The 20,602-nt window shown below is 42.2% G+C and overlaps 1 protein-coding gene across 2 annotated transcripts in view; it reads right to left on the bottom strand.

The window, feature by feature from the left end:
- The window catches only part of EPN2 (epsin 2), a 47,263-nt gene extending 32,474 nt beyond the window's left edge, over positions 1 to 14,789 (bottom strand). For both annotated transcript variants that reach the window (XM_042798521.1, XM_042798520.1), the window contains exon 1: positions 14,636 to 14,789. The gene's annotated coding sequence lies outside the window, so the exon portion shown is untranslated. The remainder of the gene's footprint in view (positions 1 to 14,635) is intronic.
- Between the last annotated feature and the right edge of the window lie 5,813 nt (positions 14,790 to 20,602).

A 20,602-nucleotide genomic window follows, 5' to 3' on the forward strand; every position in this document is an offset into this window, starting at 1 on the left:
AGAAGTGAAGAAGCTTGGCACTATACATAAAAGCCAACAAGTAGCACACTTATTAGCTCTCTCTTGCTATTGCACAGCAGAGAAAACAGCAATTCATGTGAGCAAAACAGTAAAGTGAAGACACTGAAATTACCATCAATGCCCTTCCTCAACCTTCAAAATTATTTAGGAAATGAGTTACAAATACAGATTGGCAAATGGTTTGAATAACAGGGTTAAACCCAGAAGAAAGGTTTAATTTCCATTTTTCACAGCTTAAATGCTTGTCTTCTTCAGTGTAATTTCTGAGAAGAGGAAATGGTTCAAAATTAAAAGTTTTGGAAGCTTTCCACTCTCTTTTACAAATGAGAGAACAAGGTCAGCTTTCACAGACAGCAGGTGGCCAAATTATTTCTTTATTTAAAGAGTTAATGCTGAAAGATAATTCTCCTTCAAATTTATGCATATTCATGAATCCCAAGGTTAGATTCTACACTGATTTGAGAGCCATGCCTGAGACTCACAGAGGCCAAACTAACTCCAGCCTGTATGGCCAATTTAGCCATAAAACAGATTTACAGACACAAATTTGTTTAAGTTTTCTCTGTAACACCTTTTCTTACTACTGTCTACTTAAATTACCAGGGCAGTACTCAAGCTCAATGGAGATCTTATCTCATTACTCACAAAGCCTACAGAAGGGGAGGGGGGGCAAGGAGCAGAAATCTGACTTTCATCCCACAGCTGAGAACAGGGCAACACTACCTGGCCACTTCGGGACCTACCAAGCCAGAGTTGCTGGTGCTTTGACATTCGCAGTTACACCTGACTTTGCAGCCCCTAATGCAGCTGGAATTACTGACAGTGTGGGAAGCAGCTGCAAATATGCTCTGAAGTGCTGCAAAATGGGACAGCCTCTGAGCGAGCCACACAGATCCAAACGATCCAAATCCGACCTACACTGGAGATCTAATTTTAGGATTACAAGCTTTGACAACATCTCTTTAAAAATAACACATTCCTCCTTCTATGGCTGGGTCAAGTGTCATCAACAGTACTACCTGCATTTTACACAGCAGATGTTTATTTTTCACTAGTAATACAGCAAGTACTGGGTGTGTAATGAATAACAGAATATTGCAGAATTACAAAACAGCATAAGGTCAAGCCATTATGCACTGAACCAGAAATTCTAAATGCAAATTAATCCAACATGGCAGTGAAAATACCTACCCAAACTCTCAAAAGGAATTTCTTCTCTGGGGATTACCTACTTGAATTAAAGCATTTTGTCTTTTATGCTCACAAATAGAGTAGGAAAAAAAAATAATCACCCAATGCATGCCTTAACAAAAAAGTAACAATTTGAAATAAATTCGGTCTACCAGGTATATTTGAGTTCAACTAAATTAAAGATGGTAGGAGTCATTTCTCTCCTTCCATATTTTCATTTTGGAAGGGAGGTAGGTATCTGATGTTCCTGCCAGAAGATGTGTCTTAGAATCTATCACTAATTAGAAAAGTCCAGCCTTGTCACTTAGCCTGTTTACTGGGTGACAGGTACCTGCCAAAGGGAAGCCATTGTATCTCCTCTCCCAACAGCTCGGGGCCCTGATAGATCAGCTTGAACACAGGAGGTACTACAAATAATTCAGCCTTAAAAGCTTACAAACCCACAAAATGTTAGCTGTATTCTTAAGCCACAGTGTTTTCTTATACAATTGCAATTTTTAAAATTAAAAGGTGACAAGAAATACTATAGTCATATGTATCTGTGTTCATGCATCAGACTTGATATTTTGGGAAGGTACCTGCTACTTACAATTACCCAATGATTTCATTAACTAAATTCAGTTTGCACTTTATTATGAAGCAGACGTGACCATGTGCAGTTTCTCCTAACCACCTACACACCACAGACATGAAACCACATTAATAAATTCAGTAGGCCAAAGGCAAATGCTCATCATGGCAAAGATTAGGGGAAAAAAAACAGTTTTACTGCCCATGTTACTACTGGTAGAAGCGAAGAGACTAATTAATATTTTTACTTTGCAACATGAAATTCTGATTAAAAGGATTGTTCGAGGAACATCACAAGATCTGCAAAGCCATATCCGTCCATACATCCAAAACACTACTATTTTCTTCAGTTTACTGATAAGTGTACTAGCTGCTAGCACAAGCTACAAGCCTTTAAAGAAAATGGAGATTAATTGAATATCCTGCCTACATCCATCAATGCCCATTCAGGACATAAAACTTCCAAGTGCCATCCCTCACAGCCACCACACTTGCACGCTCATCTTGAAAAGTCAGCACATGGTCTTAATTCAACTGTCCTAACTGGTAACTACTAACATCAGGTTACTTTAACCCTCAGAAATTAAGCTACTTGCAGTTGTGTGCTCATGACTAATTAAATTGCCATAAAACTGTAAAGCAGGAAACATATATCCTAAAATCCTCTATGCACCCCGCTGGAGGAACATTTTGGCCAAAACCCAGGGTTTTACACTAGGCTTTACTGTTCAGCAGTCAGGCTCAGAGAGGAACTGAGGATGTGGCTTCACATTACACTTTATTCTCAGCTGGCTGAGGGCTGCTACTGAAGGCAGCACCCTGCTCCTACCTGCTTTGCCATCACACACCAGATCTCCAGATAGAATCGGTTCAGTGAGCTGATCTGACAAACCAGGGGAGGCGAGGGGGAGGTGGATAGCTGGGGTTTCTGACAGATCAGGTCACCAAACCAATTAATCCCAAAGTCACTCTAATTACTTTAAAGTATACCACAAATAAGGATAGTAACATTCATTTCAACAGCAATCTACAGTTACAAGTGTAAAGCTGCACCTTGAAAGCTCAAATTGGTGGTAAAGTTAAAGATGATGGTTTAGATTTGGAGCTTGCTTTCAGCAGGTAACAAGGCAAGAACTGCAGTGAGTTTTCTGGGAAATTGCCTTTTACCACCTAGCTGCTAGTAACAGCAATGCATTCATTTTAGTTCATGGTGAAGACAGACACAGAAAAGAAGGAAATTTGGTCCTATACTCATTCAAAATTGACTTAACATCTTAAAATCTTGGCCCCACCCTTTTCACACACTGATTTTAGCTATCTGTCCCGCAATGCTTGCTGTTCAGCTTTTCCTCTTATCCCTCCGTATCTTTTCATGGTGAGCACGCCACAGAGTTTCCAAAATCTTTTCCAAACAATCCTACTTCTTCTCCCTCTTCCTAACAGAGCTGTCTAACATACCTAGCCTCACCACCTTGGCAGGAAAAGCAATTCCATCCAAAGGAGCTCTGCCGGGGCAGAAAGTATGTGCCCCCTCCTCTGGCTGCACAACCACCCTGACATCAGCAGCCTGGATTTAGACTGGGTTATGCTTACCATGAAAAAGCACTCAAAAATACTGCTAGTCACTTTGGTCTACTTCTGCGCTGCCCCAGTTCCTAATTTTGAGCTATATTCTTAAGTTCATCTCTGATGGAAGTGAATCACTAAAAGACCAAAAAAAAAAAAAATCAGCACATTTGATAAAATAATTTTTCCTTATTATGCTACTTAAAACTTTCCAATTCCTTCATTCAGGCACTAATAAGAATCATTTCCTTTCACAAATGCAAAGATTTGTTATTATTTTGCTTTATTTTGTTGATTTTTGTGGAACGAGGAAAAAAATCTGGCTTGAAGATGCCCAGTGAATGCCACATTCTCCCATGAAGATATACAGAAATTTTCATCTGTCTTCGTAACAATTCCTCAAGCTTTCCAAATCTATCTTTCAGCAGTAATATTCTACCTACTCTTTTATCTATTCTGGATATTTAGACGGAAAATTATTTGAGTGGGAGGTTAGCTTGCTCTTCTCAAAGAGGATGACAAAGACTTGTTACTCAAAAGCATCTGTGCCTGTTCCATTATTAAAGGTCATTTTCTTCCAGTCAGCTCTTGCAGAGAACATGTTATACCCTCTCAGCTTTGATACTCTGCAACCAGCAACTCTGTACATGTCCTCGGGGCTCCATATACACCATGAGGAGTCCATATTTAGAGGACAATACCTACCATGTGTAATGCAAAACGCAAGACGCAAGATTCTGATATTTCTGAAGCAGCTGATTATACCTTGGGACATGTGCAAAAAAAAAAAAAAAAAAAAAAAAGGAAAAAGAGGCAAGTAAATCCCTTGTGTAGTACTACTACTATCTGTACCTCCCATAGCTGCCTGGTATCCCTGCACTGTTGATTATTCTTTTAACCACTGTTTTAATGCAAGTCATTAAAAAGATTCTCTCTCTCTTTAGATTTATAAACAGAACAAGAAAGTGACTTAAAACCTCACCCACTCCATTTTCTAATCTTTTTTCAAGAGCATTCCATCTAGTCCAAATGCACAGAAGAAATTCTAGCCCATTAACATCCATCAGCTAACAGAAGGGTAATGAATTCATCAATATTGCTAAAATGCGTGGGTATGGTATCATGCTGAATCATTTAGTAACTACATTTGCAGCAAGAGAGCTCAAAAAACCCGCCTTGCACTGTCAGCAACCATCTTCCTGAAGGAGGAGAAATGCATGTATTAAGATCACCCTCAATTTTGTTATCCCTCTTGTTGAGGTTGGTAGTCTCTCTACACACCAGTATTTGCATGCCAATCAATGTCTGATGTTGCTCCCCTCTGGAAATCATCCTCCTTAGCCAAGCCACCTGCACATTTCCAATAAGCTTTCATTGCTCATTTTTCTGCAAACAACACAAGGACCTGGCTTTTCCCCACTTATTAACGTCCAGGTCAAATATGTTAAATCTTAAATTGAGTTTTCAATTTGCAAAGGAAAAAAAAAAAAAACAAACCACACCCACACATTGTTCCCTCAACAACTGTTACAGTGCCACAGACTTGACTCTAATTTTTTCTTTGTTATCTATTTACAAAGCTATGGAAGGACCATCTTCTTCCTCCAGCAAGAAGTCTTCCTAACAGTGCAAAGTTCTAAACATAAGTATAGCTAAATACTATAAAAATCAGTCAAGTCTTTAGAGAAAATACATTATGAACGTGAAAGTGTAATTACCAAAAAAAAACCACATCTGTAGCTGAGACTACAGGCAGAGTATTGTTGGGTAAGAGGGGAGGGAAGAAACCATATAATGGAGTACAATAGTATTAAGTTATTGTTCTCATAACAGCAAAAGGAAAAGGTATTTATTCTTAAAAAAAAAAAAAAAAAAAAAAAAAACACAAACAGACTTAATAATATAAAGAAACAAAATTATCCTTAACGTATAGATTAAAAACTGCTGTGCTTGTTTTGCCTTGTTCAGGTATGCCAAATCTGGTCTTCTCTGCTTCACTGCAGTTTTAAAATGATAGTAAATACACTGCACTTTTGTTTACACTTTCAGTTATAATGGTATCTACTCTAATTAAGTCCAAGAATAAAAAGGTTTTTGTTAAGGTAGCCTTTATAAGACAAGTACAATTAATTCAACTCTCAATACCTTAGCTTCCTTAATATAGATAATGTCTTAGAATACATACACTTACACATGTGTCTACATATCCTTAACTCCCACGGCTTAATTCAATTAATACTATTAAATCTTTAATGCTTAGCTTCAAAGGCTTTTTTTAATTTTTAATAGCTCTCATAGGTTAGCATGAATGTTTTAAGTCTCTCTACTATATTTTAAATAAACTCCTCTTTTCTTTCCACTTTGATGTTTGCCTTTCTGACAACCCTATACTCTGTGAAGCTGCTGGAACTTTGTTTTCTGTGAAACGATGACATTACAAGCTCAAAAGATATGTTAATCACTGAGCTGTAATCAGGGATTTTTTTCCCCTCACCTGCCCTCTGGGCTGGGAGTTGGCAATAGAACCGCTTTAATCAAAACAACGTAGAAACACATGAGGAGAGAAGATACAACCAGGAGGGAGGGGGCTCTTATTTTCATCTATTTAGCATGTAAACAGCAGGCGGGGCTTCATTCTCTTTTATTCTGGTTTCCCATGAAAGGAGAAAATGCACAAGTCACCACATTTTATTAAAATAGTTAAAATAGGAGCTTGGACAAAAGGCTAGTTGAGCTTGTGGAAGCACATGCCTCGTGGCATTTAAACACACATCTGTCTCACACATTTGATAGGCACTTCATATGTTTTTAATGGTAAAGCTTTGTCTGTAACAACAGCATTATCATCATAAATTGGGTCATCTAAAGCTCCAGTTTATATATACATGCATCTACACAGACACACACATAGATGGACTGTACCAGTTCTGCCACCTAGCAAAAGTTCCACTGTGAGCACGTGGTGCGAATACCAAGGCAACTCACACCAGCACCTTTCTCCCCTTCTCTTACTCTTTCTACCTCAATACCCCTACCCACCACCTTCCACTGCTCAATTTCTAAGCTTTGAATCTGTGAAACGAGAGACAAAGTTTTGATGGGGTATTTCAGGCCCTTCTATAAAGCATAAACTAAAAAAAACACAAACCCAAACATAAAAAAAACACCAAACACTGACTTTCCTCCTCCTTTAAAGTTTATTTTTCATCTGAGTCAGGAAAAGAAATCCCTTCCTAAGAAAAAAATAAAAATCAGCATTTCCAGGGATAGGAAAAGGCACTATAGTATTATATACCCTATCCAAGCTGACCACAATAAAAATATTAAGCATCTGGCTCCGTCCCAAGGCATCCAGACACAATTTTGTGCCGACATGTACATAACAAAAATATTTCTTCATTCAGGATACTCAAGCATGTTTCTTGCATTTACACCTGGAAAGCTAACTACTAAAAAACAATGTGCTGTGCTTGACATCCACTGTAAGTCAATGACCAGTCCCAGACCAACAGATCCCTCACATGTTCCAAGTGAAGTATGTGCTTACATACTCTGCTTGATCTGGACCATAAACTGCAGAACAGAAAACCCCTCATAAAGTATATTAAAAAGAGTATAATGAAGACAACCTACAAAACAGTCCTGCTGTTCTTCCCCTCTTCAGCATTTCAGCAGTCTGGAACACAAGCAGAGCACCCATCACGCAGAGCACTCCCCGGTGTTACACACCTTCAGTTATACAGCATGTTCTGTCTTTCAAAGATGATGTAAATACTCTTAGAGACATCCTATGTTTGTATCATTGTGAAATTAAATATATGCAGACACTATTTGTTGGCAGATAGACACCAAAATGTCAATTATACTATTCAGTGTGCTTAAACCAGCAGGCTAGGCAAAAGGAGATTATTCACTAGGTAGTCAAACGTAAAAAAAAGCCAGACATTTCAGTCTGTCTCAGTGTTTCACAAAGGGGTCAGCGATTTGTAAATTTTAAATGCAACACTTAAGCAGTTTTGCAGACTAAAACAACCCTCACATCCTTTGATGATCTACCTCAGTGCTTCTCTGCAATAAACCATTTTAAAAGTGATTTTGCCGTCACACAAGCTTTTATATTTCAGCTTCTCTAAAACTGAAGAATTCTGAAAGCCAAGTAGAACCAATTATAAACATTCCTATATTTTACTTCCTTATTAAATCTTCCCAAGAAAACCAGTATACATATAAACACAAATAGCTTTCAGAGGAGCCACCCGGGTACCAATTTTTTAAAATAGTCAGAAGGCAGCTGCTTTGCTGAAAAAGTATAAAAACACTGGCTGCATAATTATAGTCCTGTGCAATAACATTCTTCCTGTTCATCTGAGTAGAATGTAGAAATCTCTACTTTAAAAATATACATACAAAAGTTGTAGAGATTCTCAAAAAATACAACTACAATATTAAATACTCATTTCTGATCTGCATTTGCATACTTCTAAGAAAAGTACTTGGTGTCACCTAGGCTATTTATGTAAAAAAATTCCAACACAGGCATTATCTTTACTTTCTGAGAAACACTCTCCTAAACTGGTAGACAAAGTTTAACTTAATGAACTCTGCTCAACAACAGCAGCAAAAAAACAGTAACACTTCTCATCAGTAATAAGCATTCCAAACCCTTAAAAAAAAAAAAAAATCACTGCAAGAAGCATAGTATTACAAGAAGCAATCATAAAACCATGCAATAAACCAGTATAGGCTCAGAAGGCAAATATTTCATTAGGTAACAGAACAGATGTGAGTCGTATGCTTTCAAATGGTCATTATAGAAGAAGGTTTCTTCCAAATGATGAAATACCTGGGCAAGGGCATTTTAAAGATTCACCAGGTCTTCCCTGGATCTGAATACTGCTGGTAACGCATGATACAGATCTCTCTCTGAACAGACATTACTAGTCACATTCCAGCAATGTCACAAAATGGTAGGGTGTTTCACTGATTAAGTGAATAATTAAAAACATTAAGGTTCTGGTTTTCATATAATAATTGAAGTGCTTTCCTTTACATATACCCTGAGACAGAGTACATTCTGTTTGACCATCCATCATAGAACAGGCAGGCATGTTAAAATAGTTCTATTTAGAACTGAAGAATCAACTAATGACCTTAAATTTCAGCTGATTTTATAGGGTTAGGTCAAACATCTATGCCTTACTGCTGGTGTCACAAGCTTCATCCCTGTTCAGAGCTGAAAGGTAGCAGAAAGGCAGCTGCAGCAGCAATTGGGTCAACAGATTTGGCTGAAGAAATCCTCACTACTAGAAAAAAAAAATAAATAAAATTCAGGAGAATGACAAAACTAAAATGCTGCCTGGGACCTGTTCACCCAGTTAGCAATGCACAACTTGAGAACAGATTTCCTACCTACAAAGAAACATGTTTGAGGGAATCTGTCATGCCTGGGTCTCAGGGGAGGAAGTTACCTTTAAAAATACTTTGTTTTGCCTTTCCCTAAGGAATATTAGAACTGTATATATCAGTTATTTTAGTGGGGCTTGTTCATGAGGTCCTACAAACCTACAAAATGTCTTATTTGTGAACTGTACAATCCTTACACCAGTGAGCAATTACTCATGCAATTAGTCCCAATGAAGTCAGAAGAACTGTTAGAGAAAGAAATTGCTTGCCAACCTAAGGGTTGCGCAATCAGAAGGAAAAAAAAATTATAACAAAAACACAGAGGGGGATAAACTGCATCTGACAAAAACTGCAATCAAGAAATAGCTGGTGACAGATTGTTATTTAAGTGCAAGGAAGTGATTTAAACAGTCAGGAGCAGTTGTAATAAGATTATATGAATCTCTATTAAGATTCTTAAAATGTCTTTGTTCTAGCAAAGCTATGAAAAGACCATTGCCCTTGTAAAGGTTCAGAAACTACAAAACTGATAAGTCTAGAAACTAATATGATTTCAAAGCGAGTAAAGAAAAAAATTTAAAAGAACATCCCTGACATCATTAGCACCTTTGTCGCCCATGCTGACATTTTTAAGTACCATGAGTACAACATACACTGTAGCATTTCTTGGTAGCGAAACTCAACCAAAAAGAACAGACCCAACAAACAAGAAATACAGAGCTCACCCTGCTTGGGTTTCTGCTTTTAAATAATGAAAGCTACCAGGTTGATTTTAGAAGACATTGTGTTATGTAAGTGACATCTTCAGAACAGCAGGAAAGTCTCGATAAGGTTATACTGCAGGGAGATTAAATCAATGCCTGGCTGTTGAATTTCTCTAGAGAAACAGATGTGGCATTTTAGCCATGACCCCCAGACTCCACCATCAAATCTTTAAGCAATCACTTCTAGAACAGCAGACCCAAAAACTGGCCATAACTACTGTTACACTGAAAAACAAACAAGGCAAACAAGTCTTGATTTCTATCTTGAATGATGGACATAAAACATCTCTAGGTAAGGTCTCTGGAATGTTTTTAAACTAATACACAGCTCTGAACTTCAAAGAAAGAAAAAATACTTAATTTGCAAAAATATTGTTCATTGAGTGTTGCATTATAAGCATAAAAGAGCAAGTGGTCCACAGATTAATATTTTACTGTAAGGGATAAGAACAGAAATTTCCGTTGAAAAACATCATCCACAAAACATCAGATCTAAAGGTGATCAAATCCATGCCATAGGAAACACGTATGTGACCCGACCAGAGAGAGGAACCAGGACTGCTATTCAAATAAGCGCTAAAACAGATGTATACATGTGCAAAGTACAAGGTAATTATGAGGGCAAGAAAGTAGGAGGAGATAGAGAGCAGTCTACAAGACAAAAGACGGGTTTGTACCATGCCTACAGAAGCAGACTGCATGCAAGTGTACTCCTGCCAGGGTCACCCTCCCGAACTATTCTATGTCTCATGCCTTGTACATTGAGTATTTATTATACAGTTACATGACAGAAGACTCAGCAACTGTAGACAACATTAATAAAACAACACTTGGAGGAAAGACAGGAGCAGTCAACGATGTGGAAGAAAACTGCAGAGGTCTCCTGCAACAATTCTAACTCATTACTTTCAGAGTAGAGCTCCCTGAGCGGCCTGGCTGTGGAAGGAGAATTATTACTTGAAAATAAATTGTATGCATCAGGACAACAAAACATACTGTGTTTGAGATTCTTTAAAACTTTACCCAGCCACCTCCACCATAAAACTTAGATAAGGGGGGCCTCCAACACAGAGATGTAGCCAGTCCTGGGCTGGGACTGGTTTTACCCAGCCACGCTGGTAGAGCCAGCTGCACTCCCGCTGCCAGTGGGGACCTGCTCGCACCTGAGCTCTCTCCTCTGCCCCATCCCCGTGTTTTCCACCTGGAAAGAGCTGGCTTTTTCAAGTCGGCATGCAAGCCAAGGCACAGGCAGTGCGAACAGACCAAGTCTGACCTTGAACATAAGCTCAAGGCACAAGTTAGAGGCATTTATGTTAACAGCCCTGGGTGACATGAAAACAGATATACACACTATTAACAATTAACGCAGTACAGGGAAATGGTTCCGAGATCAATTTTTAAATTCCATTTTTATAACAACACCAAAAAAAATTGAGCTAAAAATTATCTACACAGAAGAAAAGCATTTCACTAAGCATAGTGATTCAAAGTAACATTACCATATAAAAATGCATAATAGTGAATTACAAACCAAATTCTGGTACACATCTCCAGCTGCCAGTGACATTGCAACTAGAAAACACAAAATATTTTTATACAAATTTTCTAATTAGTATAATCATTCATACAAACTTAAAAATTAGATTTTTACATGCATTTAACTTCTTGTGGTAACTCTGAACTTATGTACTACAGTTTGAAGGAACTGAATCTCAGTAATCTAAGCGAGCCTCTCCTTAAGAACTGCCTACAACCTCTAGTTACCTATAATACACACTTTAGAACTGCTTGATCCAACTATTTTACCTTTTATCAATAGTTTGGAGCATTGTCATAAAATCAACCAAAGCCCAAATTTGAAAACCAAAACTGTTATTTGCAAAATGATGAAGCAGCAATATCAGCTTTTCAGTAGCTTTCTACCTCCCACACCACTCACTGAGAGGCTCAACCACCTAGTTCTACATTCATCCTGAAGCTTACGGGCTCTGAATTCACTTATTCTGACATATAAACATTCTCGGGTTTTTTTTCCCCACAGAACAGGAAAGCAATCCTGTAACAGCCACCTCAACTGATTAATTCTGGGACATTTTATGGTCTTACTATTCAGCACATAACCAGTATGTAACCAAGCTTAAGTGTACCAATGCTAGCGGACCTACAATTAGACCTAGTAGGTTTTATTCTAGAGGACAGCATACATGTTGTTCTCCTCCATGGTGTCTCATGCCTTCTTAATGAGCAGCCAGGCTACTGAAATGCACAGAAAAAAAAAAAAAAAAAAAAAAAAAAAGCTGTTCTTTGAAGCACTTAAGACAGCAGGATACTAGTACGTTTCGATACTTTCCCTGCACAGATCAGAGCAAGGCAAAGTAGAAAAAGAACATTACAGACATTCATACAAACCAGACACCCTTCACTTTCTATTAGCAAGATCCCAAGAGACAATTTAGCTCTCTACAAATATGGCACTGGAAGACTGGAAAGTTGTTTCCTGAGTACCAGTCATTAAATAAAGATTTTAGAATAACTTATATCCTTCTAGACCAGGCAAAACCAATAGCCATTTCCCCATCCTATGTACAAGACCTAAGAAAAGCAAGATCATGAATATCCTAACTACTCTGTAATGTGTTTCTCCTAAAACATATTATCATTTAATGATTTCTCTCTAAAAAACCAAACACACACAAAACCAAAACACCAATTTCTGCATCAAGAAAGACTATCAGCATTTTTATGAAGTAACAAATTAGGCCTTTGGCATTTCATAGCAGCGATCCAAGATTTGAGGCTTCTTAAAAGCTCCAAGTTTTAAAGCAATCAAATGGCTGACAGCTGGATCAAAATTAGCATGATTAACCAGTTATGTAAATAATGATGCGGTCAGTACAAGCTGAATTCATTTATGCTCATTGCATTATACAGCACTCCTTGCACTGGACATCAGATGTGTGTCAACTATTCATTAAAAATGACTGTAGGAATAATGGACATGAAAAACAACACGAACATTACCATCCAGGCTACCTGACAGCCAGCTCTCAGATACCTCTTCTCCTGTGAGGACAGGACCACCAGGTAACTCGCAGATAGGACTTCTCTTGCCCAAATATTATCCAACATTCCTTAGCTCCTACCTAGGGAACTGGTCAGTTATTTTTTCTAAAGAGGGAGGTCCATCCTGTTAGTACCTCATTATATTTTTCTTTTTCTTACAAGCAGATAGTAATTTTAATTTGTCAGCACGTGTAAAAGTCAAGCTACTCTGTAGGAGAACCGTCATCACACTGGGATGATGTCACAGTTACTTTATGGCATCAAGGAAGTTACAATCAGCACCCCTAAATCAAACTTCCTGAAGTGTAACTTGCAGCCAATTCAGCCTTATCGGAATTCGTCTTCAGGAATGCATACTCATGGTTAATTTGTACTTGATAATTTTTGATAACACAGTTAAACAGTTAATATATGGAAGATTATCTCTGAAATTATATCTAGCTAGTTCACCATTACTTTGGGTTTATAAAAGAAAATTTATCAAAAGTTTTGATTCTTCACAATAAAGCATTATATATGAGTTTGTTCAAAAATAATGGATCCAAGAATGTGCCAAGGCAAACATATTTAGAAGTACTTCCTAAATAGGCTGTATTTTGCTAAAGATATCATTACAATATATTTATACTTTTAATCAAAAAATCATTCTAACATCCCATACTTTACACCCTAACAATCCAATTTTCTATGACCTTGCCTCACACAACACAGCAACACACTGGAATTATGCAAGAGTTCCATATTACCATAAAACATGTATTTCAGTGGAGAGAATAATAAAACTTAATCTTGTGGCCTGATTTGCATTTTGTGCTCGTAAAGTCAGCTTCTACAGTCCCTAACATCCGCAACACACCTTAACAATCCCAACAAGTATTTTAGACCTCCTGTTGAAAATGTATGTATATGTATGTAAACCAGGATATTTTCTTAGCAGATTAGGAAAAAGAAACGTGTCCAATTCATGTAAATTTTAAATATAACTTAGCTTTTCAGATCGGTGATGATACCATGCTTAAAAAGAGGGAGCAGGGAAGCATTACATACCCCTTGGCCAATTAAAACTGAGACTAAAAGTTATCAATATGCCTTAGGGCTTTAAAATAGGAAACTTCCATTGTGGCTATCCTGTGATAATTCTTGTTTCAATATACTTCACAACAGTAATTCTTATAATGCAGCACACTGACTACCCAAGACCAATCTGTAGCATCAAAGGTGCTGCATAAAGACTGAGATATATATTTTAAAATAAACCCTTTAAAAAAAAAAAAAAAAAAAACACTACTACACATCTTCCAGACCGACTGAAAAAAAAAAAAAAAAAAAAAAAAAAAGCCAACAAACAAATTAAAAAATAAAAGAGATCCTACAGCAGCACAATTAAGGTTAATAAGGCAGAGGCGAGGTGACGGACACCGGAACCAACCGCCCCCCCCGCCGGGACACGCCGCCGCCAGCCCCCCCCCCCCCCCCCCCAGCCCCGGCGGCTCCCGGGGACGCGCCCGGCCCCATCGCCCGGCCCGGGAAGCCAGGCCCAAACTTTCGGCCTGAGACCGGCGGGGAAAACCCTTCCGCCGGCCCTGAGCGGGACGGAGCCCGCACCCCGAGAGGCGAAAAGACCGGGGCGATCGTCTGTCGTGTGTGTGTGTGTGTGTGTGTGTCCCCACAGTCCGCGCTCCTTCCCTCCTCCCGGCAGCACGGCGGGTCCCGGCGGCGCGCTCCCTGCTCCCGCGGCCCCGCCGCCGGGCTGCCATGATGGGCAGTAACTGTTGCTGCCCACCCAGCGGAGACAACAAAGGGCCACCCCGACCCCCCCTCAGGGCTGCCCCGCCGTCTGTCCGTCTCCCCTCCGGCGCCCCCCGCCCCGGGGCCCATCAGCCGCCGCCACCACCCCCGCTCCTTCCCCACAGGAGGCCCGGAGCGCCGGGGGGGCCCTTCCCGCACCCCGCTGCTGAGGGGGAAAGGCGGCGGGGGGTGGGGGGGGGGGGAAGGCTCTCTCGCCGCCGTCCGTCTCCCGTCTCGCACCCACGCACCCCGGCGGCTCCCGGACTGACCTGGCGTTGCGTGGGGAAGGAGCGGGGAAAGGGCCGCGGGAGGCGCGGAGCGGGGTGTCCCGGTACCCGGCCGCCGCCGCCTCTGCCTGGATTTGACACCCACACGCACCATCCAACATGGCGGCGGCCGGGGCGGGGGGGGGGGGGGGGGATGGCGGCGGAGGAGGCGGAACCGGCGGCCGTGCGCGGCCCCGAGGCGCGGCCCCGGCGAAGGGCGGGACGCGGCCGCCTCAGCCCGGGCCGCGCTCCGCCGCCACCGCCCGCCCAGGGGGCCCGACGCGCGGTCCCCTCCCTCCTCACCCACCGCCGCCGGGGCTCCTCCTCACAGCCGGGCCCGCTGCCTGCAAGGCGTAAGGCAGGGTCGCAGGCCGCGTCCGGTGGAGGGAAAATACCCGGCGAGGCCTTGGGAAAGCCCCCTCCTCGCTCACATCTCCAAGGAGAAACCCCTTTCCAGGCGGGAGAAGGGATATCCCCTCAAAAAATCAGGGTCACAGGCGGGGTTGCCAGGCCCTGACGCGGCTCCCATTGCGCCACGCAGCCCCCTTACTGCGCCTTTTCCCTGCTCCCGCCAAAGCCATCAATGCGAAATAACGGCATTTATGGATGAGGGGACGCTTTGGGATGGTGGGAGGGAGTTTTCTGGTCACCCGTGCTCAGTGGAGATGTGGGGGCACGAACCGAGCGGGAGCCGCCAGGCAGTCTGGGTGGGTTGGAGCCCACGTCCTTCCCCTCGGGATAATGACTAAACCCGTGTCCAGGATAGCAGGTTGGAAGAGGTTAGTGGTCTCATTGTAGTTCTCCCTGAATATATTTGTTCCCATCGTAAAGCCACAAGACAATTCGAGGAAACGGGACAGTGCTGTTCGGGAGACGGTCAGGGTTGGTGCAGGTCAGGGGAAAAGCTGGCTTGCAGGACCCTGCTCATATTACAGCTGGCTCTGGGTAGTGCTACTGGTCATTTAAAACCCAAATTCCCGAGGAATCTAAAGCATAACAAAACAAAGGAAACTCGGACCGAAATCCAGTTTATAAGGTATTGCTTTTCAAGTGAAAGGAAGGTCAGGCTGAGCACTGCAAACTTACAGCCCAGCCCTTTCTCCCACAGAGCCAGTAACAAAATTGCCACGAAATCGAGATTTAAATACAGAAGGGGGACTGCAGTGAAATACAGAGTAAACTGCATTAAAGGAACTCGTTTAGAAATGCTGCAAGTTCAAATGCTTTGAATACCATCTGGTAGCTGGGAAGCCAAGTCTTTTGCAGCTAGCTGCGATGCTGGCTTAGCTGTTAACCTGGAGCTGGGAGAGCTAAGCAGAATTAAATTCTGGGTGAAAAAATAAAGCATTGGCACGCATCTGATGCTATCAGCAAGGGCTGAAAGAATACTTCCCTCTTCTTTAGAGGAAAACGGCAATGATGGAAACCTAATGTTTCTGTGCACGTTCATTAATCCTAATGATTAGGTGCTGACAGCTCTGAAGAATGAGAAGAAAGCTCTTGGTTAAAATAAAATAGGAAGAACAAGATTGTTCCTGCTGCCTTCTCTCCTGCCTGCCTTCCTTCCAGTTCTGGGCAGACAACTCACCAAAGCAGGAGACAGCTTCCTCTCTGTTCCCAGCCCCATCCCAGGTGTCTCCGTCTACAGCATAAGTGTACAAATCAACAAACCCAGCAAAGAGCTCCTACATCTGGCACGCCTGTATCAACAAAACCACATTTTTCTATCAACCAGATCAAGCCACTTAACACAAGCAAAACAAGCCAGCCAAGTAAAATTACACTTTTATTACACCCATGTTAATGCCTTAAATCACAGAGTTCCTGCTACACTGGCCAGGTACCAGATTGATTCAGCTGCACCAGGCTGCAAAGGGACCATCCCTTCTGGTGTTCCCCTGAGGACATCCACAGTGAGAGGGGCCTCATGGCAGTGGATCTACGGCCTTTGTTTCGTATTAACAATGGGAGGTCACTGCTATTTGTCCTGCGATTTTAAACCCAGGAGCTAGGGTAGAAAACTTTCCATCTCAGCACTGCCCCATCCCTCTTTCGAGCAGGCTCTACCACGCCTTGGATGTTGACCCAAGCCACTCTATCAAATCATTCCCAGCCCACATCATTTCAGCTGTGTTGGCAGAGCCAGAGTTCAAGGCCATTATTTGCAATATGAATTCGGCATCAGAAGCTGATAGCCATGGCACCTCCCCAGTAGCTGCTCCAGGGGTAGCATGTGAAAAAGCAGATGGGGCCGTTGCATGGCAAGGAGCAGGAAGAGGACAAGCAGTGCTGCAGCATGATCCCTGATATGCAAGAGATTCTCCCAGCAAAGACAAGGCAGGCACAGTCTCCCCGTCTCTGCCCGGCCACAGCTGCCCTCCCAACTAACCTAGCGAAGAGCGGCAGCCAGGAAGCCACAGGAGGGCCTGTTCCACAGCCGTAATGTGAATATCGCCCACACAGCAACTACCGCCACGTGGGGCTGAGCACACCACTAATTAGCTAATGAGTTTGTTCCAAATGTCTGGCCACAGTGTGAGTGACAACAGGAACAGCACTTGAAACGCACCAAACAATGACAAGTACATTTGTCTCTTCTCGCTGACCCCAGCCTCGCATTAACAAATAGGTCACAAATAACAGTGCTTTACAGCGATCTAATCCTCCAGCCATATGTCGACTGACCGAAAAATTACAGAAAAGAAGCTGCACAGAGAACACCAAAAAGCTCTGCAAAAATTCTAAGGAAAGCTTGATAAATATATCCATGCAGTTCAAAATTTGATTTCCTCACTCTATTGTTTCTCATTTCCTGAGAGCTGGCTTGGTGGATCTCATTTTCTGCTTCTGTCTCCAGTGCTTGTAACCAAACAAGACTGAATCTCATTATCCTGATGCATGGCTCTAGCTGTATGCAATCCGATCTCTAAATCACAGTCATTTTTGCTCCATTACTGATTTTCCTTCCCACTCCTAACCTATAGATCTTCAGAGGAATCAATTCAAAGCTAGAGACTAGCATCATCTAAGGAAGGTGTGTTTAATGTTCAGCACCTAGGTCTGTATTAAGTAGCCAAGTAAGAACCTGCCTCATGTCTCAGGAGGTTGGGCACCCTCCACTCACACCAACTCCAGTGGGAGCTGCTGATTCTCAACCTCCCTGGGAAGCCATGTGCTTCCACAAGGGGTAAACAGGGACTTATGAGCCCAATTTGGGATATGTCTTAATTAAATGAGAATCTGGGCAAATGCAACCATTATTGTCCTTAGAGATAAAGCACCAAGACATTTCTCAACAAGCACAGGCCCTCTTCTGAATTTTCTGGGCTGCCTGCATGTTGCTGACAGTGATACAGACTATATTCAGATCCATACAAAGTGATGTTCACCCCAGGTTATTACCTCCTGGATTCATGAATATTTCATCAAAATATGCAAAGTCTGAATTACACTCTTGTCTGCTTTGATTAGACACATGGATCCACAGGGTCTGCAGCCCTGCCACACATACAGCATTTGTCTACACGCAGAGAACCAAAATAAAAGTTTAGTTCCCATCACATTTAGGTTATTTCTTCAAACATCTTTAAATAACTGTAGTCACAAGGAACAAAATCAGAAGGATTATGAATAGGGGAGAGTACAGCCCAGTAAGTCTGTGCCTGAGTTCAGCTGGATTTGACCCAAGTTTATTCAGAATAGAGCATGCTTACGACCAGAGCAAGGGTTTTCATTTCATTTGTGATGCAGACAAACTTGTAGAACTGTTTCCAATGCAAATGTTCATTTTGACAAGTTCAAAATTAATACACCTCTAATATGGGCTTTCAAAACAGACCTTTTCTGAACACGTTAGCAGATTCATGAAAAGAGGAGAGAGAATGCAACACCAGCACATTCTGTTTTTCTCAAAATGAATATGCACTGACAGTGCAAGAGGCAGTGACGTTTGAAATGTGCTTAGTTCAAGCAATTACTAAGTGTTGTGTTTCTTCAGAAGTTAGAGCCATTCTCATCTGTGGGCACCTTCCCTCATTCCTTTCTCCTTACTGCTCTGTAGGTGCAGTTTCTCCAATGCCACATGGAGAAGCCAAGGCTACTGCGTTGTTTACATTAAATCCCACTAAAGCCTCAGGGTGAAATTCCACAACAGTTTTAATTGACCTAAAGTCAGGGTGTTGTGGTTCCTGCCCTTCCTCCACCACCCATTCCCATTCCCTCCCTACCACCAACACCAGCTTATACCATCTGTGGTGAAGACTAATCACTTTTTTGGGGGGAGGGTTACTTCTCAGCCAGTTTAGCTCCCTGAACCAGCTCACCAGAAGGTCAGATGGACACCTACATCAGCAGAAAGGAGAGAACAGGACAACTGGAAGGCCTTACTGACTGATGAGGAGGTATTTTTCTTGTTTAATACGATACCATCAGCACATTTGACCCAAAGAGCCTGGATTTGCTGCTTGTTCCCAGGCTGGGAGCATTCGCCCATTGGGACCATCTGCATAGTTTTAAATGACAGACTCAGGCCCAGGGTATTTGTAGCAAAGATGGACTCATTTAGTGTTACCATCTGGTTCCCAAAGCAAGTCACCAAGTCAAAGCCTGGAAGCCCGTGCTGGAGGACAAGGATTCCCTTGCAGTTAGTACAGTTTGTACTATCCCTCTTGACTTCCTCCTTGCCATGATGAGAGGACTTCCTGCCAGGAAGGAGCTGATGGACGTCACCCAGAGTTCCTCTTCATCATTCCTGCAGCCACGCAAAGAATGTCACCCAAAGAGTCAGGCCCTCCTTTTCGCCCCAGGCCCATCCTCAGACCAAGCAAGGCTCCATAATAACAGCCAAAACACAGGATGACTTGTGTTGTTGCACAAGGATCTCACATGTCCAGGGATTAGCCTCACTCCTCCCAGCTGTTTCTCACCTTGAGGGAAATCACCCTGTGGGGCTCACAATGAAGAAAATATCATGAGAGCAAGAGGACCCATGCTCCTGGCTCTGTAGCATCACCTGGAAATCGAGTCTCCTCTCCTCCTGGTGGGCTGGGACAGTGATTTAGGCTGGTCCTGGTTGGCTGAAGAGGGAGGCAAAAGACTTTGTATATTAATAGAAAGGGGGGAAGTGAAGTGTACCTACAACCAAGCAGCCAACCAGTGATCACTGCTGTCAGACCCGTGGACACGATACACTCAACTACAAAAAGTTTCACGTTTAAGCACAAAAATCTAGGACCCACAAGAAAAGCACCACCTTGCCCATAAGAGGTAGGTGCAGTGATTCATCTGCCTCTTACCCGGGATGAATCAGGGGTACCAAGACTGAAATCAGCACTATCACAGCACACATTGTGGTGTTCAAACAGAGACTTGGGGCATCTTCTGGTGAACAGGAGCTTCCTTTGCATGTGCTCTGCTCCCAGAGCACCCAGCAGTAAAGCTGTGCCTGGCAGCACAAGCTGTCTGGAGGGGCACATCAGCTCATAACCCTGGGAACTAAGCTATATAGTGACAGTCATTTTTAGTTCCAATTCCATAGTATTGCTCTCAGTCACAGTACAAAGGCAGGACCTCTGAAGCAGATCAAGTACAGGAAGCTGCAGGGATTCTGAGCTCTGTCTCTCTCAAAGCAAGGGATTGGTAACACAGTGCTGCCACATCCCTGGATTACAGCTGGATGCCCATCACTGATTATCACAGCTGAAAAGCTGATACTTTTTCCCCTTGACAGATGAAAACTGAGGGCTGTCTATTTGGTTTGTGTTTGCACAGCACCCAGCCAGTTGCTTAATTACTTGGCCCAATTTCTAGGTTTCTGATTCCCACTTCTGCAAGTGACTTCCTCCATTCCCAGGCTCACAAATCCAGTTGCAGTTTTCACATCTGCATTCACAGTCATGACTCCGAGCTTGCTGCTGCCCCATCACAAAGAACAGCTCATCCTCAACAGGGTTTCCCAGGTGTTTTCCTAAT

Source organism: Tyto alba, unplaced genomic scaffold (assembly GCF_018691265.1).
Source record: "Tyto alba isolate M040663 unplaced genomic scaffold, T.alba_DEE_v4.0 Super-Scaffold_28, whole genome shotgun sequence".
NCBI lineage: Eukaryota > Metazoa > Chordata > Aves > Strigiformes > Tytonidae > Tyto > Tyto alba.